At 37.8% G+C, this 13,243-nt stretch overlaps 1 protein-coding gene across 1 annotated transcript in view; it reads left to right on the top strand.

Moving 5' to 3' along the window:
• Positions 1-7,940: 7,940 nt before the first annotated feature.
• The window catches only part of STS (steroid sulfatase), a 96,268-nt gene continuing 90,965 nt past the window's right edge, over positions 7,941-13,243 (top strand). Inside the window, exons 1-2 of the mRNA XM_090126007.1 lie at positions 7,941-8,159; positions 9,198-9,472. The gene's annotated coding sequence lies outside the window, so the exon portion shown is untranslated. The remainder of the gene's footprint in view (positions 8,160-9,197; positions 9,473-13,243) is intronic.

Below are 13,243 nucleotides of genomic sequence, written 5' to 3'. Positions count from 1 at the left end.
AGACAGTCAATGTCAGGTACATTTTTTGAGTATGAACATGAAGGCCCTAGTTTTGGTGTATGGAAATAATCTCTTTATATATATCTCTTGTATACCTGCTTTAAGTTAAGCATATCTTTACATGTCTTGAGGAATTAAGTTCAGAGTGTAGATAGAAAAAAAGCTAACAAACAACAACAAAAAAAAAAACCAACCAAATACAATGTGGTATTATTTCCTATTTTATAGTTGGAATTTAGCAGCGATCAACGAAGGATGTTTTAAAAAATGTTTGTAAGATGGGAAACAACACTTATAGATACAACTAGATATTAAAGGTGTTTTGAAAGAAGGTTAAAATCTCAATGATTTCAAGTAAATGAGAGCTTGAATTTAGTTTTTTAGCCAGCTCACTTCACCTACTAAGTGCACCTCAAACATTTTATTTTGGGTTCTGTAAAATGAATGCTTGCTCACAGCAGCACTACAGGACTGAAAGGTTCCTAGTTTTTAATTCAAGATCTAGTTGAATTCTTTTCATTGAGACAGTACTGAATATGTGTAATGTTTGTCCAGGATAGACATCTGTCTAAAATTTTTTGAAGGTGAGTCATTTTCTAGAATCATAGAAAATTGTGAATTGGAAGAGACCCACAAAGATCAAATCCAACTCTTGGCTCCATATTGGGCCACTCAAAATTCAAATCCTGGGTCTGAGAGCATAATGCAAACACTTGTTGAACTCTGGCAGTTTGAGACCATGTTCACTGCCCTGGAGAATCTGTTCTAGGGCCCAAACACCCTCTGGTGAAGAACCTTTTCCTAACACCCAACCTGACCCTCCCCTCATGGAGCTAAGTGCAGTTCCTTTGTGTCCTGTCATTGTTACCAGAGGGCAGAGCAGCACTGCCTCTCCACTACTGCCTCATACCACTACTGTGTAAGCCGCCATCAAGCTTTCCCTTAGTTTGCTCTTTTCTGGGCTGAACAGAGGAACTTCAGACATTTCTCATACCTATTGCCTTCTAGATCCTTCACCAACTTTGTTACCCTACTTAGATAGCCCCTGTTGTTTCCTCTGATTTTTATTTTTTTTTTAGATTTAACATGTTTCTTTAACCTTTAGAAGTCCAGCACTGGATACATCAAGTTTTACAACCTTGGGTTTTAAGAGTAGCAAATAGTAAGGTCACCTTCTACTAATGGGCTGCCTTCATTGCCACAGATAACAATATTCCTTTGAATTACCCTGAGTATACTGAATTACTTTTTTTTTTTTTTTTTCCAATAAACACAATACTATTTTTTTTTTTTCCAGTAATGAACTATTTGTAGTTCTTGGGAATATTTGTTGCTACCTCTGCTTAGTCAGATTGTTCTCCATATTTTAGGTCAGTCAACTGTTTCAGCAAATTGTTATATAAATTGAATATTATAGCCTATGTAGCCTATAAATAATAATCTCTGGACTTTTATCATGACCAAGTTTACATGTGTTTTAGAAAACTGAGAGAGAGATCATTGATGGATGTTCATGATCAAACTATTGGTACCATTATGATCAGTGGAAGAAATGGATTCTAAAACCTGCTATGTCCAGGTTTGTCGTAGTGCAAATATATTTCAGAATTAAAGCAAATTTTTGTCATTAATCTTTACTTGGATTTTTTTATTTCCCTTTGTTTCTTTCAGTGATTACTGTTTCCATTCAAAAGCTGAAAACTTTTGATTCTGCTTACTTGATTTACAATTTTCTTTATGAATTGCTTCTAGCTATATCCTTACTACTTAAATATTTGGTATTATACTCCATTAAGAGAGATCAGTGGCAACATATCTAGCCCATTAGGTGCTTTGTATGTCTTCGTGCAGTTTGAAAGATTTTTTTTACATTTGACAACCTGGCTCTATAATCATATTTTTGATACCAATGAAGTCCATCAGAGGGCGGACTTCAACCTCTTTAGGACCATGGTTGAGACGGTCCCTTGGGAGGTAGTTTTGGAGAGCGTGGGAGCCCAGGAAGGCTGGGAATATTTTAAAGAAATTGTTTTAAAGGTGCAGGACCTGACCATCCCCATGTCACGGAAGACGAGCCGATGGGCAAGGAGACCGGGCTGGCTGAACAGAGACTTTTGGCTGGAACTCAAGAACAAAAGGAAAGTTTATGGTCTCTGGAAGAGTGGGCAAGTTACTTATGAGGATTACAGGTATGTAGTGAAGCTGTGCAGGGAGAAGATTAGAAAAGCCAAAGCGCAGTTAGAACTGAGCTTGGCCACTAAGGTAAAGGAAAACAGTAAATGCTTTTATAAGCACATTAATAGCAAAAGGAAGGCTAGGGAGAATCTCCATCCTTTGTTGGATGCCGAGGGCAACCTGGTCACCAAGGATAGGGATAAGGCTGAGGTACTTAATGCCTTCTTTGCCTCAGTCTTTAATAGTAAGACTAGTTACTCCCTGGGAACACAGCCCCCTGTTCTGGTAGATAGGGATGGGGAACAGAATAAGCCCTTCATGATCCGTGATGAGATAGTTTTGGACCTGCTGCGAAAGCTGGAGCTTACAAGTCCATGGGACCAGATGGATTGCACCCTAGAGTGCTGAGGGAGTTGGCGGATGTGATTGCCAAGCCACTGTCCGTCATTTTTCGGCAGTCCTGGCTAATCGGGGATGTGGGATGTCCTGGTGGATTGGAAACTGGCAAATGTGATGCCCATCTTCAAAAAGGGCCGGAAAGATGATCCTGGTAGCTACAGGCCTATCAGTCTCACCTCGGTGCCCGGGAAGGTCATGGAACGAATAATCTCTGGAACCACCATGGACCAATTAAAGGTCAACCAGTGGATCAGCCCCAGTCAGCATGGGTTTACAAATGGTAGATTCTGTCTGACAAACCTGATTTCATTCTATGACAAGGTGACTCGCTTAGTGGATAAGGGTCAGGCTGTCGATGTGGTCTACCTGGACTGCAGTAAGGCGTTGGACACTGTCCCCCATAATATTCTTGTGGAGAAGCTGGCTGCCCCTGGTCTGGATGGGCGTACGCTCCGCTGGGTGAAGCACTGGCTGGATGGCCGGACCCAAAGAGTCATGGCCAGTGGAGCTGAATCTAGTTGGCGGCCAGTCATGAGCAGTGTCCCCCAAAACTCAGTACTGGGGCTGCTTCTGTTTAACATCTTCATTGATGATCTTGATGAGGGGATTTGCAGTAAGTTTGCAGACAACACCAAGCTGGGAGGGAGTGTTGATCTGCCAGAGGGGAGAAGGGCACTGCAGAGGGACCTGGGCAGACTGGATTGATGGGCCAAGGTTAATGGCATGAGTTTCAATAGGGCCAAGTGTCAGATCTTGCACTTTGGTCACAGTAACCCCAGGCAACCCTACAGGCTTGGGGAGGTGTGGCTGGAAAGCTGCCTGATGGAAAGGGACCTTGGTGTTCTGATGGACAGTCATCTGAACATTAGCCAGCAGTGTGCCCTGGTGGCCAAGAAGGCCAATGGGATTCTGAGTTGTATCAGGAATGGTGTGGTGAGCAGGACTAGGGAAGTCATCCTGCCCCTGTACTCGGCATTGGTGAGGCCTCACCTTAAGTACTGTGTTCAGTTTTGGGCACCTCAGTACAAAAAGGACGTGGAGGTACTAGAGCAGGTCCAGAGAAGGGCAACGAGGCTAGTGAAGGGCTTGGAAAATCAGCCGTATGAGGAGAGGCTGTTTAGTCTGGGGAAGAGGCGGCTGAGGGGAGACCTTATTACTCTCTTCCAGTACCTGAAAGGTGCTTACAGTGAGAGCGGGATAGGTCTCTTCTCGCTGGTGACAGGTGACTAGACGAGGGCAGATGGCCTCAAGGTAGGTTTAGGTTGGACATTAGGAAACACTTTTTTACAGAAAGGGTTGTTAAGCATTGGAATAGGCTCCCCAGGGAGGTGGTTGAGTCACCGTCCCTGGATGTGTTTAAGAGCCATTTGGATGTGGTGCTTGGAGATATGATTTAGCAGAGGGTTGTTAGAGTTAGGGTACTATGGTTAGGCTGTGGTTGGACTTGATGATCCTTGAGGTCCCTTCCAACCTGAGTAATTCTATGATTCTATGATTCTATGATTTTTATAGCTTTTATTCCAACAACTATGCTCTCATATGGAAAAAAATTGGCTAATACAAATTTTGAAAAGCTATTAACAAGACAAGTTGAGTGTGTACCCAATTAAGTAGGATGCGCCACCAGAGACTCACCACCTTGAGTTGTGATTGCGAAATAAGAAAGTGTTAGGTTGCATTGTTGCACTGCAGAACTCTGAGGAAAGCCTGTATGCTTCAGGAGAGAACTTCATTCAGTAGATGGCACGCTTGTCACTGATTCTCTACCGGCATTTTCGGGGATGATATCTAAACTAAAGCATCTTATCTTAGGTGGAAATAAAGTAAATGTTTGATCTCTTTAAGTTTTCAGCTGTTTCAGTTAGGTATGTGTTTGCTTCTGCTTGAACAACCTGGCAAAGGGTGCCGACCTGCACATACATCTGCTTTTTCTAAATTAACATATCCAGGAAAAATAACTAAATTTATTATCTAGTAGATCCAATGAAATATATTTTTTTCTGTCTCATCAATCCTTTATTTCTTTAAGGAACTTGTTTTATACATAACCTGAGGTAAATTAGGTAAATGCTATCTGATAGTAGGAATCTATGTCTATAGGGAATGGAAAATCTGGATCATAGAATCAGAGGTTGGAAGGGACTTCTAAAGATCATCTAGTTCCAACCCTCCTGCCAGGAGCAGGAGCATATACTGCAAGGGATGCTCTGAAAGTAGCGCCTCCTATTTTATTATGTTGGCCCACAATGTCAAAATTGTTTGTTCGTGGTATAGCAGTAGAGATTGAACCTTCCTGCCAGTATTCCATTACATTTTGTTGTGGTGCAATGGATGGCAGCAGAGAGGCAGTCTGACAAAATGGCATATGACATAGAAGTGCAGATGAAGCAAAAGCGTGTAACTGACTTTCTTCGTGCAGAAGAAATGGCACCTACTGACATTCATCAATGCTTGCTGAATGTTTATGGAGACCATGAGGTGGCAGGTGGTGTGTTTCAGTAGTGGTGACAGCAAGCTGAAAGACAAGCCACATTCCAGATGGCCATGCTCAGTTGTCACACCACAAAATGAAGAGTGTCTCAATCAGTTCAACCATGCATATCAATGGATTATGACCAGGGATCTGTGTATACAGCTGAATATCTACTTCAGTGGGTCAGAAATAGTGGTGGAAGCATTGGAATATTGCTAAGTTTGCACCAGGTGGGTAACACAGATGCTCATGCAGGAACAGTAAGAACACTGTATGCAAGTTTTTCAGGACCTACTAAACCTATGTAAGGCTGAAGGTGACAGTTTGCTAGATCACATCATTCAGTGATGAGATGCAGTGTCACCACTACAAGCTGGAATCAAAAGAGCAGTCCATAGAGTGGAGATATGTGATTTCCCATCAAAGAAAAAGTTCAAGATGCATCCCTCAGCAGGTAAAGTGATGTGCATTGTCTCTGGGGAGAAGAAAGGGGTGGTCTTTCTGGATCTTCTTGAACCTGGACAAACCATCTACTCTTTCTGCTGTATGGTGGTGCGGACTAAGCTGGAGGCTCAAAGTTTCAGAGTCAAGACGAGAAGACAACCTTTCTCTTGCAACGTGATAATACCAGGCTCCGTGCCTGTTTGAAGGCTGTGGAGCATATTGCCAATCTTGGCTGAATTGTCCTATCACACCCACTGTGTATTCTTCGCATTTCCTGACTTCTAACTGTTTGGGCCAATGAAAGAAAAAACATTTGGACATACTCTGAACTGCACAGTCATCTGCAGCCAATAAGTTTCACAAATTCTTATCATATAGTGATTTTCCTACAGTCCTCCAGAGTAGCTAAATGGTTAAAAAAATTTCAACTGTGAAATTTATTTCTGGTGTTCTCAGACTAAGCCAAAGAGTGAATGGATCAAAGTGTTTTCCATTGTTTTTCACTGAAGCTTTGCTGGAGAAGAAATACCATTAAAACGAATAATCTGATTTATATGTACAAAGATCATAGGAACAACAGAACAATATCTTTTCATTCTGGATGTCTGTAACTTTCAGAATTATTTTCTCAAATTAGCTACATTTACCATGAAAAAAAAAAATGCAGAGATTATAGTTTTGTTATGTAGTTGGGATTAACAGATTTATGTACAAGTGGAACGGTTTAGATGTGCTCTATCCTTCTACCAGTTGAAAATGGGAGTGATCTTTATTATGTTTTGTTTTCACAAGGATGCATGCAATTCCCTGGTAGATGAACACTTAGTTGTGCTTGAGACTAAATTTTAAAGTTAGCAGAGATGTTTTGATGAACTAAGTCAAAAGGTCTGGCTCACTGCAGCTCTGTCCTATGAGCCTCCAATAAATCCAGTCAGGGATTTTTGTATCTACCTTTTCTTCCAAACACATTTTCAAAAATATTTTTTTTTTACCCATTCTGAGAATTTAACTCTATTATGCATATGGACATTCATATTTAGGTGAGTAGATATTGTTTCCCACTTTGCGTCTAAAGACTAATGTTTTATTTTCTATGTTGAATGCCTTGAATTGTAGTATTAAAGCAGATAAGTTGTCTTTTCATTCAATTTGTCTATATTTTGGCATACATACACTCATTTTGTTAAAATTTTCTTCTCTTTACATCACCACAAGTTTTAAAATTATTAATATTTCTTAATAGTAATTTACTTTATTAACTTTATTATTTATTGTAAGTAAATAGGTATTATACATCTGTTATATGATTTGCAATACATATAACTAAGAAGCTTGATAAAGTACTACGATTTTTGTGTTGTGGTTTTTTTTTTCAGTGGATGTTGCATCTGATCTTCCATCTTTTGTGCTGATTCCTCAGTCTACATGTAGGACTTTTCAGTACTTTCTAAAATATGATTTATCAAAACTATGATTTATCACTGAGATTAAAAAATAACCGAGAACTTATTTTGTTATCAAGATTTTAAAAAATTGGTTGGACTTAATATTTTTAGTTTCCAATGCTTTCAGCTACTTCAGGACAGTTTTTTTCCAAGTTGTAATGTAGAACTAACATTTATTATTTGTATTTGAGATAAAGTAGAGAAAAATTAAAATGCTTGTAGTGGTCTTATTTTATAATACTATTTTAGAGTGCAGGGAAAAACACAGGAGAAAAGCTCTGAACAAGCTGTGCTGATTTCTTGAAGCAAAAAAAAATATAACATAAATGTTGCATATAGATAGCTATTCAGAAATATTGCTTCAGTTTGATTTGTCCCAGTCATTCATTTAGCTTCAGGATTTTGCCTGAAAGGAAAATGAAGTTCTGTATTTAGAATGCAAGGGTTACAGATTCTGTTGTGTCACTGGCAGCAGTTGTTGCATTTCTTTAGATGTATCTTCCTGATCAAGTTTTGTTATTAAAATAAATAGATTGGGGTAGATGGAGGAGTGTAATACACAAACTAAAAGCTTAATGACTGGGTTTTAGTATTAGGACTTCCTGGGAGTAGTCATTTTCTGTGATCATGTCTGTTCTAAAAGAACAGATAGTAATCAAAAAAAGATTAGCTATGGTGTACAGTATTTATGTAGAGAGAATTTCTTAATTGCACCTAAATAATACCTCAGATAGAAGAGTCCAAAAACAAATGATGTGAAATAATGCTTCTCAAGGTGTTTTAATACAGTTTTTTAAACACTGCTATGTAAGTATTCTGCAGGAATGTTTACAATGTGTACTGAAGGCAGAAATATACCTGCAGTTCTTGCACTACCCTAGTTTTCCAAGAATATGTGACAATGTCAGTAGCATTTCAAAAGCCTGATGGAAGATCTTCAGTGGCAAACTAAGATGAGTTCTTGCTAAGGTTTGTATGTATTTGCATTTTGAAAACATGTTGAAATCGTTCCTACCAGTGAATTAGTTTCTTATCAAAAAGCAGTGTAGGTGTTGCATAACAACACATTGTGGGTTTTTTTTCAGTGTTGTTCTTCTCTTTTCCCCTCCACCCTTCTGCTTCAGCTCATGTGACTGGACTTTGCACTTGTTTACTGATAATAGGGGCACAGTCATCTTGTTTGAAAACTAGAGGCAGAAACAGAAACAATTCCATGCTGCAAGGTAAAATACCCCTCTCATACCCAGATATGTTTTTTTTATATATAGTTTCATTGTAAACTTTGAGTTCATCCATTGTTGGTGTTCATATTCTTTCAAAGCTCAAAGCAAATTCTTCATGACTGGAAGTTAGTAATTATGGGAAGTAATAACGTGCAATGATGTCTTTTCCTTATTAGATTAATGTATTTTACATAAGAAAGAAAAAAAAGGCATACTAATACTACCTTTTTTGCAACAAAATACACTTTATTTTTAAGTACTGCTGTGGAATAGAACATTCCCTGCCTACAGTGGGCTAAAAAGAGCATAAGCTTTACTTGAATTGTGAAAGCATTTTAAATGAAAAATAAAGTAGAGTGCTTATGTAGTAGAACATTTTCTAGCTGTAAGTTTTTTTTCTTACCACTTAAGCTCTGGTTGTTTAAAAAGTAATGTTAGAAGTGTATATAATTTTGATTACAGACTCTTTCAAGATCCAGTGGAAATAAATTGTTAAATAGTTTTGGAGGTGACTAGGTTTCAAAATAAGCCTAGAGTTTTGAAATGACCCTGGTTTATAAGCAGTGTAATCTAACCAAATCTCTCTGACTCAAAGGTGGAAAAGTGTGAGACTTAACTATGACTTTTTAGGTGATATTAAATAAAGCTAATCTCTTCCTTTGTATTCTCACACACATCCAACCTGTTAACTGAGTGTAAACATGGTTACTGAGGAAATAATATCCATAAGGGGAACTACTAAGAGACGATGGCAAGGAATAAGAGAGGAAGAGAGCAGGTACAGAAGATGTCATAGCTTCTAAATAGGTTCTATCTGCCAGGTTTCTACAGAACTCTATTTGGGCAAGCACCCAAAGACAAGAAGGAAGGAAGATGAAAATAGAAGTCAATTTAACACAAAAAAAAAAAAAAAAAAAAAAAACGTTCAAAAGAATGTATGAATCTGACCACATGTATTGCTATGCAGTTTTGTAATGACTCATTAATAATATGGATTCCATACGCCTTATTTTCACACAAACACATTTTCTGCCTTAGGGTGCTCTTCACGTGGATTTTAGGAAGCACAAACCTGTATTTGGGTGTTCAGTCTCTGTCAAACTAGCAGCTGAGGTTGTTCTAATACCTGGAGAACCACAGTAGCCAGTGGGGGAAACACTGCATATTGTTGCCTGGTGGAAACCTTTCTTGGTGGGGAGAGAAGTTAAGCAGGGAGGAACAGCAGCAGCAGGAGGAGTAGTGATGAAGCATTAGTGGAAAAAGCAGCACCTGGGCAAGCAGAACTGGACGAAACAAGCAACTGCATCCAAGAGGTATTCAGTCTGAATCCGTATTGACATGACAATAGTATGGGGTTCATAAAGAGGAAATAAGAACATAGTTGAGAAAGATTAGGATTGTAGAAAAGTTTGGACGGTGATTTCTTGATTTTATAAGAGAAAATTTGGGGATGAGGAGGAATGAAAGAAAATCAGTTTAAAGTGAGAAGGATTAAAGGTAGTCCGGACATTTCAGACGAGTTGCCAAGAAATGCTTAACAAGAATCATGACTGTAGCACTCCAGGCTGTGAAAATGCAGATTTTAACTGCTTCAGGCTCAGAATTGCACTGATCCTGGATTTTTTGTTTCCTGGACAAATGTTTGAAATTAAAAGGCCAAGGTGTAAAGATAATCTGTTCATTTTGTTCTTTTTTTTCACCTTTTTTTCTGTTTTTTTTTTTTTTTTTCCCTGCCATGCTAAAAAATCAGATTCAATTGAACAGTCATATTACAAAGACATCATAGGAAATAGAGCTCAGACAGATTGTTTCTCCTCTGACATTGTTTTAAACTAGACAGACTGGTATGCAAACTTGTTTTCTTCTAGAATCCCTACCATTACAAAATGTATTTAATTAGAAATCAAATCAATAAACTAGAATGCTACTTTTTTTTTTTTTTTAGGGGGAAGTACTGTTTATATCCAGCACTGCTGACAAACACAGCTCTGAATTAGAAGCTGATGACATGGATTACTCATTTACAGATGTTACTCTTAGCTACGTAAGAAGAGTTACATCTTCCATTTATATCAGTTATTATAACTGACAACTGAATATGTTGTCTATTATGGCAGTTGTTATAGTATCAGTAAATTATTAGTTCTGAGAAATGCACATCAGAAAAAAAATGATATGTTCTTTTTCCACTGATTAGCAGAATCTAACTTTAAGAACATAACTATGTGTCATACCTAAGGGCATTGAATGAAGGAAAAAATTACTTGCAGACATTCTGATATGATTTAAAAAACACGTTACTCATTTCAAACATACTTGTAGCATGCTCCAGTCCAGGCCAGAAGATAATGAGACCCCTAGAGCTATTACTGAGGAACTCTTCAAATGTTAAAGGAAAGTTAATACTGATGTGCCACAAGAAATTGAAAAAAAAAATCAAATCTCATTTGATATATTTTTTATATTTCTTTATGATCTTGAAATGTCATAAAAAATAAGATGAAAATGAAATGAGCTAATATAGTTTTGAGCTAATGATAATTTTCATTCATTCTGTTGTGTTGGGATTTTGACTTTTTTAATGTGTGTGCCGTTTTAACAGGAAGTATGTAAAAGTTGTGTAGAGTCCCTATGAAAGAGAAAGGGAAAACCAGATAAAAGAAGGAGAGAGGGAATGGAAAGGGGAAAGCAAAATACAGAAGTTTATTCATAGGGATCTTTATGACTTTCTCTTTTTCATATATTTCTGTAGTGCACTACATGTATTTTTGTGCTGTTTCTTCTAGATGTTTTGTTTTGTGTCAAACATCCAGGACCCATTTAAGCTTCTTCTTGTCTTATAAGTGGATATTTTTAGTTGGATAATTATTTACTGTTTCAGATATCCTTTTTAAGACCTTAATTCTAACTGTTGACTAATCCTATTATATTTAAATAATGTCTCTCAAATATTTTGCCAAGCTAAGTGTATTCACAAGGTTGTTTTTTTGTTGTTGTTTTGATTTGTTTTGTTTTTCTTCATAGGAATGTGAGTCAACTATTCATTTGTCTTCTGAAATTAGTACATGATTAAAGCTTTAAGATTCAGATAAAAAGTTTGCTAATGTATATGTATTATTTTGTTAATGTGTTTGTCACTTGGCTTGCACATTTTTTATGCGAAGATTCTGATCTGTATAGCTTGTAATCAGGCAACTGTGTAATAACTTTGCAGCTCATAATCCTTTTTCTAATTACAAAGTATTCTTTTCTTTCTTTTTTTTTTTTTTTGTGTGATCTCTTTTATTTCCAACAACAGGTTTTTTTTTTTTTTTTTTTTTTAATAACTGTTTATTGTTTAAAATGAATAATTTTGGTGAAGTACCTCTATATTAGAACTAGTAAGAAAATGGCTTATAATCTTACTGTGTGTATATATGTATTATGTTTCTGAAGCTTTTTTGCTGCCATATACGAGGACAGAATAAAAATTATGAATAGTTCTATTTATTCTAATTTTGCATTAAGTCTTACAAAAAAAATTGTGACTTTGATAAAATCTTTTTGCTTTGTTCAAAGTAGCATAGCAAAAATATCTCTCTGCCCAAGACAAAAACATAACTGTTTTTTTTTCACTTGTAAATTCTAAGCAGATCATTTTTCTAGGTATAAAAATAAAAGATAAGTATTTCATTTTGAAATTATGACTTTATTTACTATTAAGTATCCCATCCAAAAAATTTCAGAGGGGTTTTCCAGAGATATGTTCATGTCTGTCTGCAGAAGGATGACACATCAGTCCCCGAATGTTTGTTGTATCACAGAAGTAAAAGCAGATCATTCCTGAAATACTTGTATGACTGAATAACAGAAAAATAAGTTTTCCTTTTTATTAGAAACTGCTAAGAAACTCAGTCTTCAACAGGTTGCTCATCTTACCTTTTCTTCATGTATTTCACTTGTGCAAAGGAAGAGAAAGGAAAAAAAAAAACTATTATTTTGTGTCTTGTGAGCCCCTGCAATGTGGTCCCACAGGCACAGAAATTTCCTCCCAATTTGTATATGTACATTCTAATACAGCAGTGCTCAGTCTTTGCAGTAGGACAGATTGAACAGTAAACAAATGTGAGAATTGGTTATAGTATACTTTTCACCAGCAGAAGACCCATATATGCATATACCTCATATAATAGGTACAAAGACAGGCTGAGGGAGCTGGGCTTGTTCAGCTTGGAGAAAAGAAGGCTGCGGCATGACCTCATTGCAGCCTTTCAGTACCTAAAGAGAGCCTACAAACAGGAGAGGAATCAACTCTTTGAAAGGGTAGATAACAGGGGGGAAATGGTTTAGAGTTGAGGGAGGGAAGATTTAGGTTTGATGTCAGGGGGAGGTTCTTTACAGAGAGTGGTGAGGTGCTGGAACAGGCTGCCCAGAGAGGTTGTGAATGCCCTGTCCCTGGAGGTGTTCAAGGCCAGATTGGATGGGCCCTGGCAGCCTGGTCTAGCATTAAATGTGGAGGTTGGTGGCCCTGCATGTGGCAGGAGGGCTGGACTCCTTGAGGTCCATCCAACCCTGGCCATTCTGTGATTCGGTGATAAGTGCACTGCTACTCTTTTCTCCTACTTGTGAGGACAAGCATGTGACCAGAATGAGTGTATCTGCCATGTGTGATGAGAGACAGGGAGACATGATATTTGGGCCTTTGGGAAGGTGCATGACCTTTTCATATGAGTCTCTAGACAGTACCCAGGCAGTCACAGACTGTTTCTTGCCATGTCAGAACCTTTAAGTGCTTTATTTTTCTGCAGGAAGGTAATAGGTTCTAGCCTGAAAGAAAGTAATAGGCTCTAGCAATGGCTGGCTGGTCACCTGCTGCTTTGGTTTCCCAGTGTCTCTGTAGCCCTTAGGGAAGAAGCTGTGAACCACAATCAAACTGCACTCACAATCAGTCAGCTGGTTGCCTCTGACAACAGCTCTCTTGAAATATCATCTGGTTCAGGTAGCAGCAGGGAATGCAATTTCTATTCTGTCAAAAGTCTGTCAGAGATAAAGTTTATTTGTCTGATTACACTTGTGAATGTAACCTAAATACAGGGTTGGCTATA

Source organism: Phasianus colchicus, chromosome 1 (assembly GCF_987193195.1).
Source record: "Phasianus colchicus chromosome 1, bPhaCol1.hap1.1, whole genome shotgun sequence".
NCBI classification, from domain to species: Eukaryota; Metazoa; Chordata; class Aves; order Galliformes; family Phasianidae; genus Phasianus; species Phasianus colchicus.
Note: the sequence above shows the minus strand (reverse complement) of the source record. Positions and strands in the feature narration are given on the sequence as shown.